Consider the following 15,686-nt stretch of genomic DNA (forward strand, 5'->3'; position numbering starts at 1 on the left):
TCTGTACCCTTGATTCCACTATGATTATTGATCAATAGTAGAATAATCCCTTCATAGAAATAGGAGACATAATTTAGATGGATATAGTAAGTCTCGCTTGGGCTGCTTTAATGGTAGTCTTTACATTTTCTCTTTCACTAGTAGTATGGGGAAGGAGTGGACTCTAGGGATACTACTAATTGATTAAGTAATCAAATTGTTGTATCAATTCTTTTCTTTAATGGATCATTTTGCATTAATCATTTTGTCAAACGTTATTCTTTAATCTTTTTCTTTAGTTTTGTTTCACTCCTGTAAGAAACTCTTGTATTGTAAGTTGTAATGTAAGAAAGAGCCATTATACCAATTCAGAATTTCTACTAGAAATGACGAATGGTTAAAAAAAGTTCTATACATAAGAAAATTAGACTTTCTTCCACGGAACTATTCACGGCATATCACACATTTTCCATTTCCTTTTACTTTTTACTATAGTCTATTCTTCATATTATTTTTCTTTCCTTCCATGGATTCTTTGGTCAAGAATTGTCTTAGATTTTTTTATTTTGACCTGATTGAAATTAAGTGGATGCAATGAAAAAAGAAATTGAATTAGACTACTTAACTATTTCAATCTACTAATCTATTCTATGTAGATTCAAAGATAATATAATAGAAAGAATCTAAAGTGTCGTAGAAAAAACTATATGTAGTTCTTTCTACCACACTTTAAGATTCCAACCAGATCCTTTCATTTAAGACTTGGATTTTTTTTATTTAATCCCTTTTTAATTTCTTCAATGATTAATTGGAATTCCAATTAATTATTTTGGCTGACTGTTTTTACATAAATAATAAGTAAAAAAGAAGTAGGAACTAGAATGAACAGTGCAGTAGCAATAAATGCGAGAATATTGACTTCCATAACCTCTTTATTTTTTATTTTCACAATAACTCGGGATGTAATCCCATGGAGAGGAAAAAGGGGTATCTTGTAAATTCAAGGGTAGGGCTTGCATTCTGATAATACTGAATCAATTCAATATTATGAATATCGGATCTATCAAATCAATTCATGGATGAGAGTTATATTTCACGGATGAGAGTTATATAGTATAACATAGGAAGATCCTCTATCCACACTAAGACCAAAATGGGTTTTTTGATTGGATTAGGAATTCCCTCTTTTTTAATCCTTTTCTACTTTTTCTTTTCTATATCTCTAACCCACGAGCTTTCTTAATCTTATACTTTCTTAATCTTATACAATTTCCCTTCCTTTTTCTTATAGTTATACATACAATTATGTATGTATTATATGACCAACTTTCACTTTCTATGGGTCACATAGACATCCAAATAAGCAGTAGAAGTGAGATGGGGAAAAGAGGTCTGAAATAAAAAGGGAATACGATTTATGTATGGATTCCGGTAAAATACCGGTACTCTATTCCATAAGAGTGGAATAGGAAATTAAGATGAGGATGGTATCATCATAAAGAAAGATAGAGTAATATAATATCCTAAATTCTACTAATCCACATATCGTATGTGTGTCTTTCTTTATCGATTGGGAGTAGTGAAAAAAAAATTCCTATATGCCCTCCCTCCCTCTTTAATGAGAGATGCAAAATAAAAAAGTGAAGTAAGGGTGCCCTGTGGGTATTTGATCTTGCTCCCTGCCCCTTTTTTTCATGGAAAAAGGAAATATCAATTTCTCCATTCATTGAACCCTAGTTCGGGACTGACGGGGCTCGAACCCGCAGCTTCCGCCTTGACAGGGCGGTGCTCTGACCAATTGAACTACAATCCCCGCGGGGTGTATGGCATACCCATTCTTAAATAGAACCATAAGAAGATTCGATTCGTCTTTCGTACTCTAAGAAATAGACGAATCATATACTACATACCCACATATTATATTATACGTGGGTATAGTGAGAGTGACATAACTAGTATGTCGTGATTTTTTATCACTAAAAATGGATAATAATCCAGCCTTCAATAAGAAAAACTCTTTTGTTTGTAAGAAAGGAATGAGAGAGATATGGATTAGAAAAAAAAATTTCCCTTTTTTCTTTATCTTTTATTTCTATAGATCAGACATTTTATTTTATGGAAGAAAAACAAAAGGATTTAGTTCATACTCACGAAGCCCTAGATTTTTGGTTTGGGCCGAGCTGGATTTGAACCAGCGTAGACATTGTCAACGAATTTACAGTCCGTCCCCATTAACCACTCGGGCATCGACCCAGGAAGAATTTATTCTAGGGTTTTTGCTAATCTATGATTAACCTCCTTTCATAATACTCCCTACCCCCAGGGGAAGTCGAATCCCCGCTGCCTCCTTGAAAGAGAGATGTCCTGAACCACTAGACGATAGGGGCATCACTAGACGATAGGGCCATATACAACCGCTCGTGATTATACTATAATCATAGTATGAGCAGTTTTTTGGAATTGTCAATATACTCGAAAAGTATAAATAGATCCAAAGCAAAGAGTTTTTCCAACTTTTCTGTTATGTTTTCATCTAGGATTTTTTTTAGTTGATCGTTATAGATTAATTCTCCGTGCTTCATTTAGTGTTCATACCAAAAATGCATCCATCCCGCACTAAGTCATAAAATTCTCTAAAAATATAGAGAAAGTTTCAAAAACAAAGAAAAAAAGTGAATCAATTTAGTAGAAAAGTACTCTATCAGATTCGAACCAACGACTTACGTCTTAGCACGAGATTACTCTACCACTAATTTAAAAAGCCCTTTATCGGATTTGAACCGATGACTTATGCCTTACCATGGCATTACTCTACCACTGAGTTAAAAGGGCTTTTTATTTAATTCAAAAATTAGCCACTTGGATTTCCCATTATGGGTCTACTGCATAATGTACATATTATATATATAATATATAGAGATAGAGAGAGAGACATTATGTAGAGATTGTATATGTATATATCGATATCTTGAGAGCTCAAAATAAAATTAATAAAAAAAAACATACCCTACATAACATATCCAACTCTTCTTGGTTCAGGGTTTTCCGTTTCCGAAGACTAGTAAAATAGGCGGATTCTGGAACCCCAAGGATTCAACGGTATATGGATATGGAAAATATAAGATTTCCGATCCTAGCGGGAAAAGGCGGGGAACAGATACCCAATAGGATATAGGATCCTTGGGAGGAACTTTTGGTAATGGCCTTGATCCTCTATGCTATTTTTTATGTGTTCTTAGTTCTATTGAACTTTTTGCATTCTTTTAAACAAGAATCTAATAAACTAGAATTGAGTCAGTGGAAAAAAGGAGAGAGAGGAAAGTGTTAAATGGAGAGAGTCGACTAATCAGAGACTTTTAGGATCTTCTTTACATCAGGTAAATCTGTCGGCCCTGTCCGTTTTTTTCTTTAAGTTACGACTCTTTGCTGCTTACTTCTATCAAGCCATAGGGAAAGTCTATGATGAATTTGGAAAACTCATCTCACTCTTACTCTATGGCTCGGACTTAATGGGGGAAGAAAACATCTTCCATAATTTCTTTTTTGTTCAATTCTGGACAAAAAAGAAAAGGAAAAAAGGAATTTATAGGGACAGTGTTACCCCCTATATCCCCTAGTTTATATTGTAGGAATAATAAAACAATTTAGCAGTCTGACACACTTACGTCCTTGCAAAGTAAATAATTATTATTGTAGTCGTAACCGTAGAATAGGATCCTAATCAAAATAAATACATTTGGTTCAGGCGCTATTAGCATGGTAAGAAAAGATTTTTTTTACAGACCAGAGGGGCTATCTAAATCCTAAAGTAAAGGCGAGCGATCGAAGTAGAAGTACCAACGGCTCAGTGTCATGAACCTTCTCCATCTGATTCAATAAGGGGGAATTAGCCTTCTTGTCAAATGGCTATCCTTGACAAAGGGTACCATTTATACCATAATCTACAATGTAGCGGGTATAGTTTAGTGGTAAAAGTGTGATTCGTTCTATTAATAACTGAATTTGAAATGATATACTTAAGGCATCCTTAAGTTTTTTATTTTTATATTCCGATGAAAACTTTAGTTCTTATAAAGGATTAAATCCTTTTCCTCTCAATAGCATATTGAGGAAGAATATACATTCTGGCGATTTGTATCCAAAGACTAATTTAAATTGCATCCAAAATAAAAATAGGATTATGAGTACAGAGTCGCGAAGCATAATTTTGCATTGGATTAAGTATTCCAATTTTGAAAATATGAGTAAAGGATCTATGGATGAAGATACAAAAAAGTTGATTTCCAATCGTAACTAAATCTTCTTAAAATAAGGAATAAGGAAGCCAAATAGCTAAAAAACGATAGTTTTGGTTTACTAGAACCATCCGCATATTGTTTCAGCTCGGTGGAAACCCAATTCTTTTCCTCAGGATCTCTTGAATGAAATTAGGGAACGAAGTAAGTAGATTAGATGAATTTAGATAGAATTTCTATCTCCTACTCTATAAGGATCATCTAGAAAGCGGAGAGCTTTGGTTCCATTCAAATAGAAAAGCTGACATAGATGTTAAGTGGTGAGAATATCCATAAAGGAGCCGAATGAAATCAAAATTTCATGTTCGGTTTTGAATTAGAGACGTTAAAAATAATCAACCAACGTCGACTATAACCCCTAGCCTTCCAAGCTAACGATGCGGGTTCGATTCCCGCTACCCGCTCCATTCTGTATAAAAGGAGTATTCTATTTGTCTAGACATGTTAGAGGCTTGTATTCAAGCCTTTTTTGTCCACCAGTTTCTGGTACTCCAGAGCGGAGTAGAGCAGTTTGGTAGCTCACGAGGCTCATAACCTTGAGGTCACGGGTTCGATTCCCGTCTCCGCACTTAGCAGTCTGTATAAAAGGACTATTCTATTTCTCTAGATATGTATGGTAGAGGGGCGTATCCAACCCTTTTTTATTCATTAGTTCCCGGCCCTAGAGGGCAAAATTGAGCAGTTTGCGAAGTCACTTGCCTTCAAAAAAAGAAGGCGCAAGGCCTCTCCCTACCCTGCAGAAAATAAAAATGAAACGAAAGGGACAGTCTACCTCTCCCTTCCCTTTAAAAAAAGTTTGCCCGTTGTTTGTCTCAGTTAATACCCAATTTTTGGAGCTCTGTTGGCGAGTTCTATTTCTGCCTCTGGAGCGCCCTCTTTTTTTGAGTGGGATGCAAAGGAAGGGTAAGATAGTAAGGGATACGGCACTAGACTAACACCTAATTAATACTTAATTTAATATAAGTAGTTAAACAGTTAACTAGACTAAACTTTTTATCATAGTACTTTGATAAATTAAGCGGGCGAGCGGCGGGAATCGAACCCGTATCTTCTCCTTGGCAAGGAGATATTTTACCATTGAACTACGCTCGCTACGGTATATATTTTATAGCGTATATCCGCCTGGGTCGACCTTCTATGTCTGGGTCGACCGTTTCATTTCATTTTCTATTATATTAGAGTTTTCCTTTTTTTATTATCTGTCAATGAATATTCTAATGGGAATGGAATTTCATAATACTGAAAGAGAAGAGCTAGCAATTCGGAACGCAAATTGCGTTTTAATACGTCTCACTATTCTAATTTTTTAGAAGAAATGGCCTTTATTATTTCTTTTTTATGGGGTTAATAAATATTAACCAAATTTCATTTAAGAAATGAGAGAATTCAGAATAGCTACGAGAAAGACTAGTCCAATCCATAATGATGTACCGGAAAATACAACATTTTTATTATTTGACCAACCATCAGGAGAAGCAAATACAAGGGGTACACTAATTACTAAGACTGAGGAAGTCGCAATTAATGCAAAAACAGCTAATTGGAAAGCAATAGTCATATTTCTAATCCTCCAAGCTACCATCAAATAAAGTTGACTACATATTTGATCCCTCACTTAAACCAAAATTGTAAAAAAATACAAGAAGTAGGAGGGGTTTAATCATGAATCCATTGATTCTTCTCTTTAATTCAAATTTATTACTTAAACCGCTTTTTTATTTGGATATGGGGGTGAGAAGAGATTATTTACTCTTTATTTCACAAGCGGGTATAGCGGATCCTGTATCCGTGTATACAGTATACAGAGATATATCGAAAAGGAACTTGTATCTGATATCTTTCTAGAGGCTAATAAATCTTTTTATTTTTTATATGGCTATGTTCTATTTGTAGGAGTAAAATAAGGATTAGGCTGTGGAGAGATGGCTGAGTGGTTGATAGCTCCGGTCTTGAAAACCGGTATAGTTCTAGGAACTATCGAGGGTTCGAATCCCTCTCTCTCCTTTTGCTTATTGAATACGTTTGTTTCTTTCATTTTTATTTATTTTTTTTTTCTGTCCCTTATCTTTCTTTCATAAAAAGGAATGAATGGCTCGGCTAGATGGAATAACCGAGCCAGAACAGAAAAAAAGTAGAACAGGTATAAATAAGAAAATCTTAGTTAAGAGGGTTCATGTAAAGAACAGGTTCCAAATCACGATCGATTCCCTTTTCAAAACCTGCTGCAGCAGCTCGGGCTCTTCCTGCATGCCATAAATGGCCCACAAAAAAGAAGAATCCTAGAACAAAATGAGAAGTTGATAACCAACTTCTAGGAGAGACATAATTAACTGCATTGATCTCGGTAGCTACGCCACCCACGGAATTTAAAGAGCCTAAAGGAGCGTGGGTCATATATTCTGCTGAGCGTCGTTCTTGCCAAGGTTGTATGTCTTTTTTCAACCTACTCAAGTCCAAACCGTTGGGGCCCCTTAGAGGTTCTAACCATGGAGCACGAAGGTCCCAAAAACGCATAGTTTCCCCTCCAAAGATAACCTCCCCAGTTGGGGAACGCATTAGATATTTACCTAAACCTGTGGGTCCTTGAGCGGATCCCACATTAGCTCCAAGACGCTGGTCTCTAACTAGAAAAGTAAATGCTTGAGCTTGAGAAGCTTCTGGCCCGGTGGGTCCATAAAACTCACTCGGATAAGCTGTATTATTGAACCATACAAAACAACAAGCGATAAAACCAAAGACAGATAAAGCAGCTAAACTATAAGACAAGTAAGCTTCTCCAGACCATACAAATGCACGGCGAGCCCATGCGAAGGGTTTGGTTAAAATATGCCAAATTCCGCCAAATACACAAATAAAACCCAACCATACATGCCCACCAATTATATCTTCTAAATCATCTACACTAACAATCCACCCTTCTCCACCAAAAGGAGATTTTAGTAAATAACCAAATATAACACTGGGACTAAGGGTCAAATTGGTAATTTTTCTTACATCTCCCCCCCCAGGGGCCCAGGTATCATATACACCGCCAAAATAAAGAGCCTTGAGTACTAGAAGAAAAGCACCTAGACCTAACAAAATTAAGTGAATACCCAAAATTGTAGTCATTTTATTTCTATCTTTCCAGACATAACCAAAGAATGGAAAAGATTCCTCAAGAGTCTCGGGTCCCAGAAGCGCGTGATAAATGCCACCGAAGCCTAAGACTGCGGAGGAAATTAGGTGAAGTACGCCAGATACAAAGTACGGAAAAGTATCTAGAACTTCCCCCCCTGGCCCTACTCCCCAACCTAGAGTAGCTAAGTGTGGAAGTAAAATCAACCCTTGTTCATACATGGGCTTTTCTGGTACGAAATGGGCCACTTCAAATAGGTTCATTGCTCCGGCCCAGAATACGATTAATCCGGCATGAGCTACATGAGCTCCAAGCAGTTTACCGGACAAATTGATAAGTCTGGCATTCCCAGCCCACCAAGCAAAGCCGGTGGTTTCTTGGTCACGACCAGCTAAAACGAAAGTTCCATTAAAGAGCGTTTCCACGTGGTAGAACCTCCTCAGGGAATATAAGATTTTCATGAGGCTGATCCTGAGCTGCCATCCACGCACGAATACCCTCGTTTAAAAGAATATTTTTGGTGTAGAAAGTCTCAAATTCAGGATCTTCCGCTGCACGGATTTCCTGGGAAACAAAGTCATAGGCACGTAAGTTCAGAGCCAAGCCAACTACGCCAATAGCACTCATCCATAAACCGGTGACGGGTACAAATAGCATAAAGAAATGTAACCAACGTTTATTGGAAAAAGCAACACCAAAGATTTGGGACCAAAAGCGGTTAGCAGTGACCATTGAATAAGTTTCTTCAGCTTGAGTTGGGTTAAAAGCACGGAAGGTATTTGCACCATCACCGTCCTCAAATAGAGTGTTTTCTACGGTCGCTCCATGAATAGCGCATAGCAGAGCCGCACCTAATACTCCGGCAACTCCCATCATATGAAATGGGTTCAACGTCCAATTATGAAATCCTTGGAAGAAAAGGATGAATCGAAATATCGCTGCTACGCCAAAACTCGGCGCAAAGAACCAACCAGATTGCCCCAGTGGATAAATAAGGAATACAGAAACAAAAACAGCAATTGGACCAGAGAATGAGATTGCATTATAAGGCCGCAATTGAACAGACCGAGCAAGTTCAAATTGGCGTAACATGAAACCTATTAGTGCAAAAGCCCCGTGGAGAGCTACAAAAGTCCATAGACCGCCTAATTGACACCAACGAGTAAAATCTCCTTGTGCTTCGGGCCCCCATAGTAGCAACAAAGAGTGTGCTAAACTATTGGCAGGGGTAGAAACTGCTGCGGTTAAGAAATTACAACCTTCCAAATAGGAACTAGCCAATCCATGGGTATACCAAGAAGTTACAAAAGTTGTCCCTGTAAACCAACCCCCTAAAGCGAAATAAGCACAAGGAAAGAGCAATAGGCCAGACCATCCTACAAAAACGAAACGGTCCCTTCGTAACCAGTCATCCATAGTATCAAATAGATCATTTTCTTCTTTAGGAATTCTACCAAGGGCTATAGTCATAGTGATCCTCCTATTCAATTACTTCAACCATTTCCGAGCACCTCATATCACTTTCCAAGGCATATGATAGTTTTATTATCTGTGGACGATTTCTTTCTCGTTCAATGCCCTTTTTCAATGGTCTCGAAGAGAGAAATTTCCCATTTTTATCTATGGAGTCACAGTCACAACCGAGGTCGTGGTAAATCCATGAATTTGATTCGATTTGTTTTTCTTATACTATTTATTTGTTTTTCTTATACTATAGAAATAGAAATAAATTGTTTTTCTTATACTATAGAAAGAAATAAACCTTTGAATTCAGCATTATTCCAAGACTCCTATTTCAAAGTCTATCTTTTAAGGGAAAAATGCAAATAAAAGTAACCCTTCTTTTCCCATTCCCTCTCTATTGCATGGGTGGAAGAACTAAAATAATAGAGGATTCTGAAAAAAAAAAATGGACCTTCGAAATCCAATTTTATGTGTAGCGCAAAGGAGTTGCGATTTCTTCTTATTCCTATAGAACATCTAGTAACAAGAATATGAAATCGTAAATAGCGAAAAATTCTTGTCTTGCGCGGTCTAAGTCTAAGGAAATAAAAAAAATTCGCTTATACAATTTCATCTACATCGAATTTATATATCAGAATAGCGGATAGAGGCATCATTAAAGGAGTCAGGTCTACTTACTTTATGCTTCTTTCCAATTTTATGGTGGATTTGATAAGAACCCTTTTTGCTTTCTTGATAAATAATCGACAAAAAAAGCGTTTTTTTTATATAACCTGCTTGTTTTATTATAATTATAACAAGTCCTATATGGAAATGCCCGCTAAAGAGAAAATCTATTTGATTGTCTCTCGGCCAATATCGATTTTTAGAAAGAAAAAACAAGAATTTTCTTCTTTTTTTATTAACATTAAGAAAAAAGAATATAATTAAAATGGAATTGGCAATATAATTTTTATAGACTTTTGAAAGAAAAAAAAGGGGTTTTTTGCAACCGTTATTTCTTATTTCTTGCCTATATCATATCACGGAAACCTTTCGCTTTGGAACGTGGAGAGATGGCTGAGTGGACTAAAGCGGCGGATTGCTAATCCGTTGTACAATTTTTTTGTACCGAGGGTTCGAATCCCTCTCTTTCCGCTCCCTTGGATCATTTGGGACTTTCGAATTGGAAAGAATTCTGACCCCCGGATTTTCTCATAGATAAATGTACGAAACAAATCCAATAAGAAAAAAAAAAACTGAATTTTTACTCCTCGCGTCCAGGATTCCGTCCTGGGTCATTAGATAAGAATCCAAAGATAAAGAGTGAAACAAAGAATATCACTACTGTATAAACAAAAAGTTTGAGAGTAAGCATTACATAATCTCCAAGATTTTTTTTTAAGGAATAGATTACCAGTTTTTCCTTACCACACGGATCCACTAGGATGGTTTTTTTTTATACCTAAAAATGCAAAAAAGAATTCTTGAAAAAAATTGCAAGAATTCTTTTATAATAAGCACTCTTATCAATAGCAAAAATAGGGTTAGGTGGTTAGGTATTGTGTAGGTACCTTTAGGTACCTGCTCAACCTAGGTGCAGGGGAGTAGAAAGGCTGATCCAAATTTATTGCTGTAGCTACCCATTCAATGTAGAAGAATTTAAATTTTAGAATCGAAGGTTCATAATATAAAAATATAAAACTTCTCGGCTTTTACCCATTTTAAAATTTTTTTGGAATGAACACATCATTCAATTTGGCATACAGAGTACTAAAGATTTCATCGAAAACTTACAGCAGCTTGCCAAACAAAGGCTAATAGAAAAAAGAATAGAGGTATAACAGGCATAATATCCACGATTGGATTGAAAATAGCATAAGCTTCGGGTAATTTGGCAAAGAAAAAACTAGTAGGATAAAGAACAGAATTAAAACAGATACAGGTTAAACTAAGTATATTAGGCATAACAAGCATTTCATTCTTGTAGAGTAAATAATTGGATTTTTCTTGAGTTATTTTTTTAAGGGAAAGAAGGAAAAGGCAGATTCAAAATCTTTTTTCTTCGGACTTTCCCAAACACAAAATACCTCCTTGTATTCGCACTCTCAAATGAGAGTGGAATAAATTCGACTTTCATATAATATCTTAATAGAATTCCATGTAATGATCAATGCATTTTTTTGATTCTATATTATCCGCATGTGTAGAATACTAGCAAGAGAATATCCCTCCTTTTTTATGTAATTGAAATGGTATTGACGAATAACAAATAAACATACTAGTGTTTATTAGTGTCGCATAAAACCCGAAATGGGGCGTGGCCAAGTGGTAAGGCAGCGGGTTTTGGTCCCGTTACTCGGAGGTTCGAATCCTTCCGTCCCAGATTGTTTCTGATGAAACAAACGGTGAAATCATATAGTATTCCGTACGAGACAAAAGTTTATTAAAGAGAATAATGATATCTTATTCTTTCTCAGAAAACATAATAAAGTCTTAAGTCCAGTCAAATTGACTATCTTTATTTTCATGAAAAAATGGGATCTATCAAGCACATTCAGGATATGCCTCTACTATAAAATCACTTAGTCATATTTTTTTCTTCCTTTTGGTATTCGAGTTGAAGAAGTACGAGAATTCTATAACTACCAAAAACTTTCAATCTTTTCATTGGAATAGTTTATTTAGTTATTATAGTTAATTGTTTTTGGTACTGAAAAAATATATTACTACTAGAATTCTAATTCTAGTAATTAAATTAATTAAACTTTTTTGGAGGTTGATAGTTTATTTATTGAGGAAGAGTCAATCCTTCTTTTCTCACTTCAAGATTGATCATCTCGAGCCATCCGTTGAGGGTGGAAATTTAAGAATAAATAAGTTTTAAGCAAACTTGTTTAGTCGTCTTTTTCAAACTATGTTTCATTCATATGATAGAATTTTAATATGGGTTTAAATAAATTGGATCTTGGCGGAGGCTTCCCGGATAAATACTTACTTTCTTTTATCCATATTGCTCCATAGATAGCAAGTTTTAATTAGTATAAAAAAACTAAACCAATGACTATTCATGATTCCATCCATATTGGATCAATTCTCTATACCACTTTGCAATGAAAAGAGGAATGTTTGTTATGGTAAAACTTCGTTTAAAACGATGTGGTAGAAAGCAACGTGCGACTTGAAGGACATGATCGATTGTGGATTTTGCTATCCATCATTTTCCATAGTAATGAAAATGCTCTTGGCTCGACATAGCCTGTTCTATTCGTTCCGAACCAAATTTGCGCTGGGTTTAAGTAACATAGTACACGATGGAGCTCGAGAGGACAGAATTTTTTTTATCAAGGGAAAGAATCTAGGGTTAGTGAAAACTAATAAATTAGGCCAACTTTGTCAGTCTATCCTTAATATAGAAATAAATCGAAAGGTTAAAATAAGAAGAAAGTCCAATAAAAGTATATCAGAATCAATCCCTCTTATTAGATTTCTATAGAAGAGATAAATGCTTTATCGAAGGAAATAAGAAAAAAGGGTATGTTGCTACTCTTTTGAAAGAAAAAAATAGGAATTCCCGAAGTAATGTCTAAACCCAAGGATTTCACAAATCAAAGATAAAGGATTCCAGAACAAGTAAACACAATTTTCAATTGTCTCAACAACAGAGTTGGATTAGAATAAGGAATAAAAGTCAATTCGTTCGAAATGAGACAAAGAAAAGAGTTTAAAGACGACTCAAAAATTTTGGAAGGATTTTGCCTTCGAAGTTTGTCAGGCAAAATTAGCCCACTTGAGTCATGAGTATAAATGAAATTTGTTTTTTCTGTAAGGAAATTAATGCACGTCATAGTCTAATTTCTATTATTATCGACAGAAATTCGAATCATTTTCTCGAGCCGTATGAGGAGAAAACCTCATATACGTTTCTAGGGGGGGGCGCGTTGTTTATCTACATCTATCCCAATAAGCTGTCTATCGAATCGTTGCAATTGATGTTCGATCTCGAAGAGAAGGAAGAGATCTTCAAAAAGTAGGTTTTTATGATCCGATAAAGAATCAAACTTGTTTAAATGTTCCAGCTATTCTCTATTTCCTTGAAAAGGGTGCTCAACCAACAAGAACTGTTTATGATATTTTAAGGAAGGCAGAATTCTTTAAAGAAAAAGAAAGAACTTTGAGTTAATTGAAGAACTAAATGAATCAAAAAATAGGATAGGAGAAGATTATTAGTATTCCTAGTTGTCTAATTATTTAGACACAATTTACCTCTTTTTTAATCCTATTTGGATTTATATTATATCGTGCCAATCCAACATAAGCCCCTATTTTATTTACTTTTTCTATCTAATTTGTTTTCTTACCATTGTATTTCCATTGACAAAGGTCTATTGAACAAATAGAATTTGTAGATAGATGGGTCTCTTTATCCTCACTCCATATTCAATTTTTCCGCCTACACTTCGCTCAAATGATAAGGGTGTTCCTCTTGCATGTATTCTCATACAATATAATATATATTTTTTATAATATATATTTTTTGTTAATAAAAATCGCTAAAAATAAGGAGAATTTGGCCATCGTGATTAGGGTCGCTCTTTTTTTAACTTTACTTTAGTGGAATTTCACCGGACCTGTTCGTTTTGGCATTTGAGTGTTTTTCATGGTCGATAAAAAAAATCTTTTGATGTCTTGCTAGTTCAATGTTTTGACAGAAGCGCGCGGTGTAATTCCATTGATTTTTGGATTTCGATCGTATCTAAGATCCTTTTTTTATCTGGGTTGCTAACTCAATGGTAGAGTACTCGGCTTTTAAGTGCGACTATGATCTTTTACACATTTGGATGAAACAACAAATTCGTCCAGACTCTTGGTAGAGTCTAGAAGACCACGACTGATCCTCAAAGGTAATGAATGGAAAAAATAGCATGTCGTAATAAAATCAATCTTTTTTGAATGGAATCCAAAATTACGATTTTCTGGGTCTAATGAATAAATGGATAGAGCCTGGCTCCAATTCTGGTAAAATAAAAAGCAACGAGCTGAACTTCCTAATTGGAATGATTCCCCGCTCTAATTAGACGTTAAAAATAGATTAGTGCCGGATGCGGGGAAAGGTTGGGTTTTCCTATGAGTGGACCCTTTATTTTTTCTTTTTTTTTTTAGAAATCCTAATTATTCTTGATTATGGATTGAATAAGGGATGTTATGGATTGAATGTGTAAAAGAAGCAGTATATTGATAAAGAGGCTGTATTCCAAAGTCAAAAGAGCGATTGGCCTGCAAAAATAAAAAACTTGTTCTGTTCTTTTTTTTTAATTAGAACAAACATAAACTAATTGGGTAGAAAAGGAGCAGAAAAAGATCTGTGGATTAGACTCCCTTTCTTTCCAGGGTTTGTATTAAAAATGCAACACCCTGTTCTGACCATATTGCACTATGTATCATCATTCGATAAACCGAGAAATGCTTCTTCTCTCTGATTCAAGTAGAAATACAAATGGAAAAATTCGAAGGGTATTCAGAAAAACATAAATCTCGTCAACAATACTTTGTCTACCCACTTCTCTTTCAGGAATATATTTATGCATTTGCCCACCATTATGGATTAAATGGTTCTGAACCTGTGGAAATAGTTGTTAGTTGTAATAACAAGAAATTTAGTTCACTACTTGTGAAACGTTTAATTATTCGAATGTATCAGCAGAATTTTTTGGATAACTCGGTTAATCATCCTAACCAAGATCGATTATTGGATTACAAAAATTATTTTTATTCTGAGTTTTATTCTCAGATTCTATCTGAAGGGTTTGCGATCGTTGTGGAAATCCCATTCTCGCTACGGGAATTTTTTTGTCTGAAAGAAAAAGAAATACCAAAGTTTCAGAATTTACGCTCTATTCATTCAATATTTCCCTTTTTAGAAGACAAATTTTTGCATTTGGATTATCTATCACATATAGAAATACCCTATCCTATCCATTTGGAAATCCTGGTTCAACTCCTTCAATACCGTATCCAAGATGTTCCATCTTTGCATTTATTGCGATTCTTTCTCAACTATTATTCGAATTGGAATAGTTTTATTACTTCAATGAAATCCATTTTTTTTTTTCAAAAAGAAAATAAAAGACTATTTCAATTCCTATATAACTCTTATGTATCAGAATATGAATTTTTTTTGTTGTTTCTTCGTAAACAATCTTCTTGCTTACCATTAGCATCTTCTGGAACTTTTCTGGAACGAATCCACTTTTCTAGGAAGATGGAACATTTTGGGATAATGTACCCTGGTTTTTCTCGGAAAACCCTATGGTTCTTTATGGATCCTCTTATGCATTATGTTCGATATCAAGGAAAGGCAATTCTTGCATCAAAAGGCACTTTTTTTTTGAAGAAGAAATGGAAATGCTACCTTATCAATTTCTGGCAATATTATTTCTGTTTTTGGACTCAGCCGCGAAGAATCCATATAAACCAATTAGCAAACTCTTGCTTCGATTTTATGGGGTACCTTTCAAGTGTACAAAAAAGTTCTTTGTTAGTAAGGAATCAAATGCTGGAGAATTCATTTCTAATAGATACTCGAATGAAAAAATTCGATACCATAGTCCCCGCTACTCTCCTCATAGGATACTTATCAAAAGCTCAATTTTGTACTGGATCGGGGCATCCTATTAGTAAACCCATTTGGACAGATTTATCAGATTGGGATATTCTTGATCGATTTGGTCGGATATGTAGAAATCTTTTTCATTATCATAGTGGATCTTCGAAAAAACGGACTTTGTATCGACTAAAGTATATACTTCGACTTTCATGTGCTAGAACTTTAGCTCGTAAACATAAAAGCA

At 35.2% G+C, this 15,686-nt stretch overlaps 7 non-coding genes across 7 annotated transcripts; 3 read left to right on the plus strand and 4 right to left on the minus strand.

The window, feature by feature from the left end:
* Positions 1–1,718: 1,718 nt before the first annotated feature.
* Positions 1,719–1,792, minus strand: TRNAD-GUC (transfer RNA aspartic acid (anticodon GUC)). The gene has a single exon. It is a non-coding gene; the product is annotated as a tRNA-Asp (tRNA).
* Positions 1,793–2,150: 358 nt separating this feature from the next.
* On the minus strand, positions 2,151–2,232 carry TRNAY-GUA (transfer RNA tyrosine (anticodon GUA)). Its single transcript has one exon. It is a non-coding gene; the product is annotated as a tRNA-Tyr (tRNA).
* A 507-nt stretch (positions 2,233–2,739) lies between these two features.
* On the minus strand, positions 2,740–2,811 carry TRNAT-GGU (transfer RNA threonine (anticodon GGU)). Its single transcript has one exon. It is a non-coding gene; the product is annotated as a tRNA-Thr (tRNA).
* Positions 2,812–4,769: 1,958 nt separating this feature from the next.
* On the plus strand, positions 4,770–4,843 carry TRNAM-CAU (transfer RNA methionine (anticodon CAU)). The gene has a single exon. It is a non-coding gene; the product is annotated as a tRNA-Met (tRNA).
* Positions 4,844–5,295: 452 nt separating this feature from the next.
* TRNAG-GCC (transfer RNA glycine (anticodon GCC)) lies at positions 5,296–5,366 on the minus strand. The gene has a single exon. It is a non-coding gene; the product is annotated as a tRNA-Gly (tRNA).
* Positions 5,367–6,190: 824 nt separating this feature from the next.
* On the plus strand, positions 6,191–6,278 carry TRNAS-UGA (transfer RNA serine (anticodon UGA)). The gene has a single exon. It is a non-coding gene; the product is annotated as a tRNA-Ser (tRNA).
* A 3,627-nt stretch (positions 6,279–9,905) lies between these two features.
* TRNAS-GCU (transfer RNA serine (anticodon GCU)) lies at positions 9,906–9,993 on the plus strand. The gene has a single exon. It is a non-coding gene; the product is annotated as a tRNA-Ser (tRNA).
* The last annotated feature ends 5,693 nt before the right edge of the window (positions 9,994–15,686 follow it).

This window comes from Triticum urartu, unplaced genomic scaffold (genome assembly GCF_056163025.1).
Source record: "Triticum urartu cultivar PI428250 unplaced genomic scaffold, HENAU_Tu73 scaffold1533, whole genome shotgun sequence".
Lineage (NCBI taxonomy): Eukaryota > Viridiplantae > Streptophyta > Magnoliopsida > Poales > Poaceae > Triticum > Triticum urartu.